Source organism: Phocoena sinus, chromosome X, assembly GCF_008692025.1.
Source record: "Phocoena sinus isolate mPhoSin1 chromosome X, mPhoSin1.pri, whole genome shotgun sequence".
NCBI lineage: Eukaryota > Metazoa > Chordata > Mammalia > Artiodactyla > Phocoenidae > Phocoena > Phocoena sinus.
The window spans coordinates 83952437-83965610 of record NC_045784.1 but is presented as its reverse complement, the minus strand read 5'-3'; positions in this window follow the sequence as shown (position 1 = coordinate 83965610).

Below are 13174 nucleotides of genomic sequence, written 5' to 3'. Positions count from 1 at the left end.
AGGGAGGAAGGAAGGAAGGAGGGAAAGAAGGAGAAAATTTAGAGAGAATTTTTAGAAGTATGAGGAAAGAAAGAGGGAAAGGAGGAAAGGAAGGAAGGAAGAAAGAAGCAAAAAAGGAAAGAAAGGAGGGAGGGAGGGAGGAAGGAAAGAAGGAGGGAAAGAAGGAGAAAATGTAGAGAGAATTAGTAGAAGTTTGAGGAAAGAGAGAAGGAAAGGAGGAAAGGAAGGAAGGAAGAAAGAAGCGAAGAGGGAAAGAAAGGAGGGAGGGAGGGAGGAAGGAAGGAAGGTAGGAGGGAAAGAAGGAGAAAATGTAGAGAGAATTATTAGAAGTATGAGGAAAGAAAGAAGGAAAGGAGGAAAGGAAGGAAGGAAGAAAGAAGCAAAGAAGGATAGAAAGGAGGGAGGGAGGGAGGAAGGAAGGAAGGTAGGAGGGAAAGAAGGAGAAAATGTAGAGAGAATTAGTAGAAGTTTGAGGAAAGAAAGAAGGAAAGGAGGAAAGGAGGAAAGGAAGGAAGGAAGAAAGAAGCAAAGAAGGAAAGAAAGGAGGGAGGGAGGGAGGGAGGAAGGGAGGAAGGAAGGAGGGAAAGAAGGAAAAAAGAAAGAAAGAAGATACAGAAAAAATAAAATAAAGTATAATATAGTTATTGTACTAAAAAATATTTAGAAAGAAAAAAAAAAAGAACAGATAGAACCCTAGGACAAATGTTGGAAACAAAGCTATACAGAGAAAATCTTACACAGAAGCATACACATACGTGTTCACAAAGAGAGGCAAAGGGGGAAAAATCATAAATCCTGCTCCCAGAGACCACCTCCTCAACCTGGGGTGATTCGCTGTCTAAAGGAGGGAAGGAAGGAAGGAAAGAAAGAAAGAACGAAGGTAAAGTACAATAAAGTTATTACAATTAAAATTAATTATTAAGAAAAAAAAATTTTTTTTTAAGAAAAAACCATGGACGGATAGAGCCCTAGGACAAATGTTGGAAGCAAAGCTATACAGAGAAAATCTTACACAGAAGCATACACATACACGTTCACAAAGAGAGGCAAAGGGGGAAAAATCATAAATCCTGCTCCCAGAGACCACCTCCTCAACCTGGGGTGATTCGTTGTCTAAAGGAGGGAAGGAAGGAAGGAAAGAAAGAAAGAAAGAACGAAGGTAAAGTACAATAAAGTTATTACAATTAAAATTAATTATTAAGAAAAAAAAATTTTTTTTTTTTTTAAAAAACCATGGACGGATAGAGCCCTAGGACAAATGTTGGAAGCAAAGCTATACAGAGAAAATCTTACACAGAAGCATACACATACACGTTCACAAAGAGAGGCAAAGTGGGAAAAATCATAAATCCTGCTCCCAGAGACCACCTCCTCAATTTGGGGTGATTTGTTGTCTAAAGGAGGGAAGGAAGGAAGGAAAGAAAGAAAGAAAGAACGAAGGTAAAGCACAATAAAGTTATTACAATTAAAATTAATTATTAAGAAAAAAAAATTTTTTTTAAAAAAAACCATGGACGGATAGAGCCCTAGGACAACTGTTGGAAGCAAAGCTATACAGAGAAAATCTTACACAGAAGCATACACATACACCTTCACAAAGAGAGGCAAAGGGGGAAAAATCATAAATCCTGCTCCCAGAGACCACCCCCTCAACCTGGGGTGATTCGCTGTCTAAAGGAGGGAAGGAGGGAAGGAAAGAAAGAAAGAAAGAACGAAGGTAAAGTTCAATAAAGTTATTACAATTAAAATTAATTATTTAAAAAAAATTTTTTTTTTTTTTTTAAAAAAAAACAAAACCATGGACGGATAGAGCCCTAGGACAAATGGTGGAAGCAAGAGTATACAGACAAGATCTCACACAGAAGCATACACGCACACATTCACAATAAGAGAAAAAGGGAAAAAAATCACAGATCTCGCTCCTAAATTCCCCCTCTTCAATTTGGGATCACTCCCTGTCTATTCAGGTATTCCACAATGCAGGGCACATCAAGTTGATTGTGGAGCTTCAATCCGCCGCCTCCGCGGCTGCCGGGAGAGACCTCCCCCTCTCCTCCCTGCTCTCACAGCTCACAGGAGCTCAGCTTTGTACCCGGCCCTGCCCCTGCGAGCAGATCGCTGGAGGGCGTCTGTTTTTTTGCTCAGACAGGACGGGGTTAAAGGAGCCGCTGATTCGGGAGCTCCGGCTCACTCAGGCCGGGGGTTGGGGGATGGGGGAAGGCGGGGCACTGTGTGCGGGGTGGGCCTGCGGCGGCAGAGGCGGCGTGACGCTGCGGCAGAGGCCGGCGTGACGCAGCACCGGCCTGAGACCCGCCGTGCGTACTCCCGGGGAAGTTGTCCCTGGATCCCGGGAACCTGGCAGTGGCGGCCTGCACAGGCTCCGCGGAAGAGGGGCGTGGAGAGTGACCTGTGCTCGCACACAGCCCCCCTGGTGGCGGCAGCAGCAGCCCCAGCGTCTCCCGCCCGTCTCTGGGCTCCGCGGTTTCAGCCGCGGCTCGCGCCCGTCTCGGGGGCTCGCGCCCTCAGCCGCAATTCGCGCCCGTCTCTGGGGTTCGCGCTTTTAGCCGCGGCTCGCGCCCGTCTCTGGAGTTCCTTTAAGCAGCGCTCTTAAACCCCTCTCCTCGCGCACCAGGAAACAAAGAGGGAAGAAAAAGTCTCTTGCCTCTTCGGCCTGTGCAGGCTTTTCCCTGAACTCCCTCCCGGCTAGTCGTGGCGCACCAACCCCTTCAGGCTATGCTCAAGCCGCCAACTCCAGTCCTCTCCCTGCGCTCCGTCCAAAACCGAAACCCGAGCCTCAGCTCGCAGCCCCGCTGGCCCCGGCGGGTGAGCAGACAAGCCACTCGGGTTGGTGAGTGCCGGTCGGCACTGATCGTCTGTGCAGGAATCTCCCCGCTTTGCCCTCCACACCCGTCGCTGTGCACCACTCCGCGGTCCCGAAGCTCCCCCCTCCGCCTCCCGCAGTCTCCGCCCGCGGAGGGGCTTCCTAGTGTGTGGAAACTTTTCCTCCTTCACAGCTCCCTCCCACTGATGCAGGTGCCATCCTTATTCTTTTGTCTCTGTTTTTTCTTTCTTCTTTTGCCCTACCCAGGTACGTGGGGAGTTTCTTGCCTTTTGGGAGGTCTGAGGTCTTCTGCCAGCCTTCAGTAGGTGTTCTGTAGGAGTTGTTCCACGTGTAGATGTATTTCTGGTGTATCCGTGAGGAGGAAGGCGATCTCCACGTCTTACTCTTCTGCCATCTTCCCGCCGACCCCCTTCACTTAAAATTTAAACTATCTGACTTTATAGGAAGTCGGGAACTTTTCTTTTTCTGTTTTTTTTTTTTTTTTTTTTGATGTGGACCATTGTTTTAAAGACTTTATTGAATTTGTTCCAATATTGTTTATGTTTTATGTTTTGGTTTTCTGGCCCTGAGGCATATAGGATTTTAGCTCGCTGACCAGGGATCGAAACTGCACCCCCTGCATTGAAAAGCCAAGCCTTAACCACCTGACCACCAAGGAAGTCCCTAGAAAGGCAGGAACTTTTCAAAGCTTACCTGAGCAATATATATCTTATTATACATTAAAACAGAACCTATTTGAACAACTAGAGTTTTTTGACAATGGCTTCCAAATTATTTAATTAAATTATTAATAGTTATTATAATAACTTGTAGAGAAACATTTCTGTGCTTAAAAATAATCTGAATATTTTATAGGCTCTTCATTCTTTTCAATTTATTTTTATATTATTTGTATTATGATATAAATAATACCTGAAAGAATTCTTATTTAAGATTTAAACAAAGCAGGAAGGTGGGCCAAGATTTTGACATAAGAAGACCCTTATCTTACCTCCTCCCATAGGTGCACCAAGTCCACAGCTACATTTGGATTCATTCCCACTGAAGAAGAACTGAAAACTAGCTGAACAGCTTTGTCCATGACAAGGGATAAAAGAACCACACCTAGACAGGTAGGAAAGGCAGAGATGCAGTCTCACCAAAATCCCCACCCCTGGCACGTCAACACATAATAGGGAGGGATTTCATGGGCCTGGAGCCTCTCCCTGAAAAGCAAGGGATTTGTACCCCACATCAGTCACCCCAGCCCTTGGGACCTGCACCAGAGTGACAAGGCCCTAAAAATGTATGGCTATGGAAACGAACAGTGCTTATATCCAGGGGACCCAGGGATCCGTGGGGATCTAATACTCCTTTTGAGGGGCTCACATGCAGCTTCACTCTTTGCATGAACCATTGCAAAGACAGTAGTTTGAGAGGTGACTGGATCACATTTGAAGAAGATTCAGTTGCTAATCTTAAAATGTCTGCCAGAGGGAAAGGGATTAGCTGGGATTTCCATCAGAGACAAAGGCCCTGAAAAGTGCCACTGTTGGCACTCTACCTTGCTAGCACAGGCCAGTGTACATTGATACAACCTCACGAAAGCCGAAGGCAAGCCCCATCCCCAATGCTCTGCCCCAGGCCTCCCAAAAATCACAGGTGTGCCCAGTCCCCAGCTCTACTTACTGGAATTGCTAAAACCACAGGCATGACCCCTGCCCCCAGCATTCTTCCCAGGCCTCACTGAAGTCATGGGCATGCCCTGCCCCCATGTCTCCTTTTTGGCATCGCTAAAACCATGGCCGTCCCTGTCTTCTTTTGCAACCTGCCTAAAGCCAATCTTTAAGCACAGTCCACATAGGAGATGTCACTTGATTGTCTGGCTCTGGTGGCCAAAGGGGCTTGTGATTCTGGGCCCCAGAGGACTAAAACAATCAGAATGACAGTTCTGGGCAGGATACCACACACAGGGCACTACGCAGACAGCAGACTGAAACACACCCCCAGTCTGCATGTGAAAAATACCCATTTAATTGTCCTTGAGCTTCAACCTGAGGCACAGGCTTCAGATTTGCCACACACCTATACACTACAGAGATGCTCTCAGGGAACAGAGGCAGGGAAACACCATCCATGAGCCCTCATTCAACATTTCCACAGCTTGCTGGTACCTCCCAGAAAGGAACTTATATGCTCATCTAAAGCCCAAATTTTTGCAATTTTCAGCCAAGGAATGCCTCCAGATCCCCTGGTCTGGAAGTTAGCAGGACCTACGATTGTAGTACCACAGGACCATATATATTTGCATAATTTAAAAGCTGCTGCCTGGGGATCTGGCTTCCAATCAGCCTGAATCTAGGTGCTGACAGAGATTATTCCTTTTAGAACACTGACAGATATTCGCACACCCGCAACAAGGAGACCCATCAAGAACAAATCAGGGGGGACGAGGGGAAGATGACAGAAGAGTAAGAAGCGAAGATCACCTTCCTCCCCACAGATACACCAGAAATACATCTACACGTGGAACAACTCCTACAGAACACCTACTGAACGCTGGCAGAAGACCTCAGACATCCCAAAAGGCAAGAAACTCCCCACGTTCTGGGGTAGGGCAAAAGAAAAAAGAATAAACAGAGACACCAGTTGGAGGGAGCTGTGAAGGAAGAAAGATTTCCACACACCAGAAGCCCCTTTGCGGGCAGAGACTTGGGTGGCAGAGCTGGGGGAGCTTCGGAGCCACGGAGGAGAGCACAGCAACAGGAGTGCGGAAGGCAAAGCGGAGAGATTCCAGCACAGAGTATCGGTGCCGACTGGCACTCACCAGCCCGAGAGGCTTTTCTGATCACCTGCCAGGGCAGGCGGGGCTGGGAGCTGAGGCTCAGGCTTCGGTCACAGTGCAAGGAGAGGACTGGGGTTGCTGCGTGAACACAGCCTGAAGGGGTTAGTGCACCACGGCTAGCCGGGAGGGAGTTCGGGAAAAAGTCTGGACCTGCCAACGAGGCAAGAGACTTTTTCTTCCCTCTCTGTTTCCTGGTGCGTGAGGAGAGGAGATTAAGAGCGCTGCTTGAAGGAGCTCCAGAGACAGGCGCGAGCAGCAGCTAATAGCGCGGACCCCAGAGACGGGCATGAGACGCTAAGGCTGCTGCTGCCGCCACCAAGAAGACTGTGTGCGAAAACAGGTCACTATCCATACCCCCTGTGCAGCCCGCCACTGCCGGAGTCCCAGGATGCAGGAACAACTTCCCCGGGAGAACGCACGGCGTGCCTCAGGCTGGTGTAATGTCACGCAGGCCTCTGTCGCTGCAGGCTCACCCTGCACTCGTGGCCCTCCCTCCCCCTGGCCTGAGTGAGCCAGAGTAACCGAAGCAGCTGCTCCTTTAACCCCGTCCTCTCTGAGCAAAGAACAGATGCCCTCCTGCGACCTACACGCAGAGGCGGGGCCAAAGCCAAAGCTGAGCCCCTGGGAGCTGTGAGAACAAAGAAGAAAAGGGGAAATCTCCCCCAGCAGCCTCAGAAGCAGCAGATTAAAGCTCCACAATCTACTTGATGTACCCTGCATCTGTGGAATACATGAATAGAAAACGAATTATCCCAAACTGAGGAGGTGGACGTTGAGAGCAAGATTTATGATTTGTTCCCCTTTTCCTCTTTTTGTAAATGTGTATGTGTATGCTTCTGTGTGTGATTTTGTCTGTATAGCTTTGTTTCCACCATTTGTCCTAGGGTTCTATCTGTCCGAATTATTTTTTAATATTTTAAATGATAATTATTTTTTAATAACTTTATTATATTTTATATTACTTTATTTTACTTTATCTTCTTTCTTTCTTTCTTTTTTCCTTCCTTCCATCCTTCCTTCCTTCCGTCCTCCCTCCCTCCTTTCTTCCTTTCTTTCCTTCTTTTTCCTTTCTTTCTTTCTTTCTTTCTTTCTTTCTTATTCTTTCTTCTTCTATTAATTCATTCTTTCTAAATTTTCTCCCTTTTATTCTGAACCATGTGGATGAAAGGCTCTTGGTGCTGCAGCCAGGAGTCAATGCTGTGCCTCTGAGGTGGGAGAGCCAACTTCAGGACACTGATCCACAAGAGTTCTCCTAGCTCCACATAATATCAAATGGCGAAAATCTCCCAGAGATCTCCATCTCAATACCAGCACCCAGCTTCACTCAATGACCAGCAAGCTACAGTTTTAGACACCCTATGCCAAACAACTAGAAACATAGGAATACAACCCCACCCATTACCAGAGAGGCTGCCTAAAATCATAATAAATCCACAGACACCCCAAAACACACACCCAGACATGGAACTGCCCAGCAGAAAGACAAGATCCAGCCTCATCCACCAGAACACAGGCACTAGTGCCCTCCACCAGGAAGCCTACACAACCCACTGAACCAACCTTAGCCACTTGGAACAGACACCAAAAACAACGGGAACTATAAACCTGCAGACTGCAAAAAGGAGACCCCCAAAACAGTAAGATCAGCAAAATGAGAAGACTGAAAAATACACAGCAGATGAAGGAGCAAGATAAAAACCCTCCAGATCTAAAAAATGAACAGGAAATAGGCAGTCTACCTGAAAAACAATTCAGAATAATGATAGTAAAGATAATACAAAATCTTGGAAAATGAAGAGAGAAAATGCAAGATACATTTAACAAAGACCAAGAAAAACTAAAGATGAAACAAACAATGATGAACAACACAATAAATGAAATGAAAAATACTCTACATGGGATCAATAACAGAATAACTGAGGCAGAAGAACGGATAAGTGACCTGGAAGATAAAATAGTGGAAATAACTACTGCAGAGCAGAATAAAGGAAAAAGAATGAAAAGAACTAAGGACAGTCTCAGAGACCTCTGTGACAACATTAAATGCACCGACATTCTAATTATAGGGGTTCCAGATGGAGAAGAGAAAAAGAAAGGGACCGAGAAAATATTTGAAGAGATTATAGTTGAAAACTCCCCTAATATGGGAAAGGAAATAGTCAAGTCCAGTAAGCACAGAGAGTCCCATACAGGATAAATCCAAGGTGAGATAGGCCAAGACACATATTAATCAAACTCAAAAATTAAATACAAAGAAAACATATTAAAAGCAGCAAGAGAAAAACAACAAATAACACACAAGGGAATCCCCATAAGGTTAACAGGTGATCTTTCAGCAGAAACTCTGCAAGCCAGAAGGGACTGGCAGGACATATTTAAAGTGATGAAGGAGAAAAACCTGCAACCAAGATTACTCTACCCAGCAAGGATCTCATTCACATTTGATGGAGAAATTAAAACCTTTACAGACAAGCAAAAGCTGAGAGAGTTCAGCACCACCAAACCAGCTGTACAACAAGTGTTAACAGAACTTTTCTAGGCAAGAAACACAAGACAAGGAAAGACCTACAATAACAAACCCAAAACAATTAAGAAAATGGGAATAGGAACATACGTATCGATAAATACCTTAAATAAAAACGGTTTAAATGCTCCCACCAAAAGAAAGAGACTGGAAGAATGGATACAAAAACAAGACCCATATATATGCTGTCTACAAGAGACCCACTTCAGACCTAGAGACACATACAGACTGAAAGTAAGGGGATGGAAAAAGATATTCCATGCAAATGGAAACTGAAAGAAAGCTGGAGTAGCAATTCTCGTATCAGACAAAATAGACTTTAAAATAAAGACTATTAGAAGAGACAAGGAAGGGCACTACATAATGATGAAGGGATCGATCCAAGAAGATATAACAATTGTAAATATTTATGCACGCAACATAGGAGCACCTCAATACATAAGGCAAATACTAACAACCATAAAAGGGGAAATTAACAATGACACATTCATAGTAGGGGACTTTAACTTCCCACTTTCACCAATGGACAGATCATCCAAAATGCAAATAAATAAGGAAACACAACCTTTAAATGATACATTAAACAAGATGGACTTAATTGATATTTATAGGATATTGCATCCAAAAACAAAAGAATGCACATTTTCTTAAGTGCTCATGGAACATTCTCCAGGATAGATCATATCTCGGGTCACAAATCAAGCCTTGGTAAATTTAAGAAAATTGAAATTGTATCAAGTATCTTTTCTGACCACAACACTATGAGACTAGATATCAATTACAGGAAAAGATCTGTAAAAAATACAAACATGGAGGCAAAACAATACACTACTTAATAACGAAGTGATCACTGAAGAAATGAAAGAGGAAATCAAAAAATACCTAGAAACAAATGAAAATAGAGACACGATGACCCAAAAGCTATGGGATGCAGCAAAAGCAGTTCTAAGAAGGAAGTTTATAGAAATTCAAGCCTACCTTAAGAAACAGGAAACATCTCGAATATACAACCTAAACTTGCACCTAAAGCAATTAGAGAAAGAAGAACAAAAAAACCCAAAGTGAGCAGAAGGAAAGAAATCATAAACATCAGTTAAGTAATAAATGAAAAAGAAATGAAGGAAATGATAGCAAGGATCAATAAAACTAAAAGCTGGTTCTTTGAGAAGATAAACAAAATTGATAAACCAATAACCAGACTTATCAGGAAGAAAAGGGAGAAGACTCAAATCAATAGACTTAGAATTGAAAAAGAAGTAACAACTGACACTTCAGAAATACAAAAGATCATGAGAGATTACTACAAGCAACTAGATGCCAATAAGCTGGACAACCTGGAAGGAATAGACAAATTCCTAGAAATGCACAACCTGTCAAGACTGAGTCAGGAAGAAATAGAAAATATGAACAGACCATTCACAAGCACCAAAATTGAAACTGTGATTTAAAATCTTCCAACAAACAAAAGCCCAGGACCAGATGGCTTCACAGGCGAATTCTATCAAACGTTTAGAGAAGAGCTAACACGTATCCTTCTCAAATTCGTCCAAAATATAGCAGAAGGAGGAACACTCCCAAACCCATTCTATGAGGCCACCATCACCTTGATACCAAAACCAGACAAGGATGTCACAAAGAAAGAAAACTACAGGCCAATACCACTGATGAACATAGATGAAAATATCCTCAACAAAATACCAGCAAATAGAATCCAACAGCACATTAAAAGGATCATACACCATGACCAAGTGGGGTTTATTCCACGAATGCAAGGATTCTTCAATATACGCAAATCTATCAATGTGATACACCATATTAACAAATTGAAGGAAGAAAACCATATGATCATCTCAATAGATGCAAAGAAAGCTTTTGAAAAAATTCAAAACCCATTTATGATAAAAACCCTGCAGAAAGTAGGCAGAAAGGGAACTTTCCTCAGCGTAATAAAGGTCATATATGACAAACCCACAGTCAACATCGTCCCCAATGGTGAAAAACTGAAAGCATTTCCACTAAGATCAGGAAGAAGACAAGGTTGCCCACTCTCACCACTCTTATTCAACATAGTTTTGGAAGTTTCAGCCACAGCAATCAGAAAAGGAAATGAAAGGAATCCAAATCGGAAAAGAAGAAGTAGAGCTGTCACTGTTTGCAGGTGACATGATACTATACATAGAGACTCCTAAAGATGCTTCCAGAAAACTACTAGAGCTAATCAATGAATTTGGTAAAGTAGCAGGATACAAAGTTAATGCACAGAAATCTCTGGCATTCCTATACACTAATGATGCAAAATATGAAAATGTAATCAAGAAATCACTCCCATTTACCATTGCAACAAAAAAAAAATAAAATATCTAGAAATAAACCTACCTTAGGAGACAAAAGACCTGTATGCAGAAAATTATAAGACACTGATGAAGGAAATTAAAGATGATAAAAATAGATATAGAGATATACCATGTTCTTGGATTGGAAGAATCAACACTGAAAATGACTCTACTACCCAAAGCAATCTACAGATTCAATGCAATCCCTTTCAAACTATCACTGGCATTTTTCACAGACCTACAACAAAAAATGTCACAATTTGTATGGAAGCACAAAAGACCCTGGATAGCCAAAGCAATATTGACAATGAAAAGCAGAGCTGGAGGAATCATGCTCCCTGACTTCAGACTAGACCACAAAGCTACAGTAATCAAGACAGTATGGTACTGGCACAAAAACAGAAAGAGAGATCAATGGAACAGGATAGAAAGCCGAGATAAACCCACATGCCTATGGTCACCTTATCTTTGATAAAGGAGGCAGGAATGTACAGTGGAGAAAGGACAGCCTCTTCAATAAGTGTTTCTGGGAAAACTGGACAGGTACATGTAAAAGTATGAGATTAGATCACTCCCTAACACCATACACAAAAATAAGCTCAAAATGGATTAAAGACCTAACTGTAAGGCCAGAAACTATCAAACTCTTAGTGGAAAACATAGGCAGAGCCCTCTATGACATAAATCACATTAAGATCCTTTTTGACCCACCTCCTAGAGAAATGGAATTAAAAACAAAGATACAGAAATGGGACCTAATGAAACTTCAAAGCTTTTGCACAGCAAAGGAAACCATAAACAAGACCAAAAGACAACTGTCAGAATGGGAGAAAATATTTGCAAATGAAGCAACTGACAAAAGATTAATCTCCAAAATTTATAAGCAGCTCATGCAGCTCAATAACAAAAGAACAAACAACCCAATCCAAAAATGGGCAGAAGACCTAAGCAGACATTTCTCCAAAGAAGATATACAGACTGCCCACAAGCACATGAAAGAATGCTGAACATCACTAATCATTAGAGAAATGCAAATCAAAACTACAATGAGATACCATCTCACACCAGTCAGAATGGCCATCATCAAAAAATCTAGAAACAATAAATGCTGGAGAGGGTGTGCAGAGAAGGGAACACTCTTGCACTACTGGTGGGAATGTGAATTTGTACAGCCACTATTGAGAACAGTATGGAGGTTCCTTCAAAAACTACAAATAGAACTACCATATGACCCAGCAATCCCACTACTTTGCATATACCCTGAGAAACCATAATTCAAAAAGAGACATGTACCAAAATGTTCATTGCAGCTCTATTTACAATAGCCCGGAGATGGAAACAACCTAAGTGTCCATCATCGGATGAATGGATAAAGAAGATGTGGCATATATATACAATGGAATATTTCTCAGCCATAAAAAGAAACGAAATTGACCTATTGTAATGTGGTGGATAGACCTAGAGTCTGTCATACAGAGTGAAGTAATTCAGAAAGAGAAAGACAAATACCATATGCTGACACTTATATATGGAATTTAAGAAAAAAAAATGTTATGAAGAACTTAGGCATAAGACAGGAATAATGACACAGACCTACTAGAGAGTGGACTTGAGGATATGGGGAGGGGGAAGGGTAAGCTGTGACAAAGCGAGAGAGAGGCATGGACATATATACACTACCATATGTAAAGTAAAGTAAATAGCTAGTGGGAAGCAGCCGCATAGCACAGGGAGATCAGCTAGGTGTTTTGTGACTGCCTGGAGTGGTGGGATACGGTGGGTGGGAGGGAGGGAGATGCAAGAAAGAAGATTTATGGGGACATATGTATATGTATAACTGATTCACTTTGTTATAAAGCAGAAACTAACACACCATTATAAAGCAATTATACTCCATTAAAGGTGAAAAAAAGAATAAATTAGGTTACTTAGGTTCAAGAGACAACTGAGCGATTTGGAGTCAAGGGAGACAGATGCAAATATGAAGCTCATGCTGCTTGCTGTGCTGTAGTTGTCCTTTGCCTCTGACCCAGGAGTCTCATGTCTTTTGCCAGTACCTATGAGAGTGGGGAAGGCTAACTTCTTAGTTGGCACATAGAATAAAATCTCAGGCACCTAACTGCCCTTGACAGCTTTTGGTGATAGGGAAAGGACGCTGACAGAGAAATGGCTTCTGGAAGAGACAGTATGAGGGCCTTTCAAGCCAGGTTTGGGATATGAAATGACCATCTGAGATCCAGTAGTGCCTGCTATTACACAAATGATGGGGTCGGTTAGTAAAAGGTCCCCACTGTCCTACCTGTTTACTGAGTGTTTAGAGGTTGAGCAATGAGCATAGGAATAAAACAAGCCACCCAAGATGTTCTGATTATCCCTATTCTCCTCCAAGAGGAAGGAGAAAAGGATTTTATCATGACAATGGAGAGCAAGACCCAGGCCCCATCTACAGGCAATGTGGCTATAGCAACTGAGTCAAGGAGTCTCCAAAGATAAAATAAATGGTGTCAACAATGAAGATATAGAACTTTAGGTGGATTGAAAACGTTAGAAGTTCATATATTTAAGCCATGAGCAGCTCCCAGGCTTCTCAAAGCTGACAGTGTCTTGTTTACTTGCATGGAACCACTCTTTCCTTCCATGTCCCCTGTTTC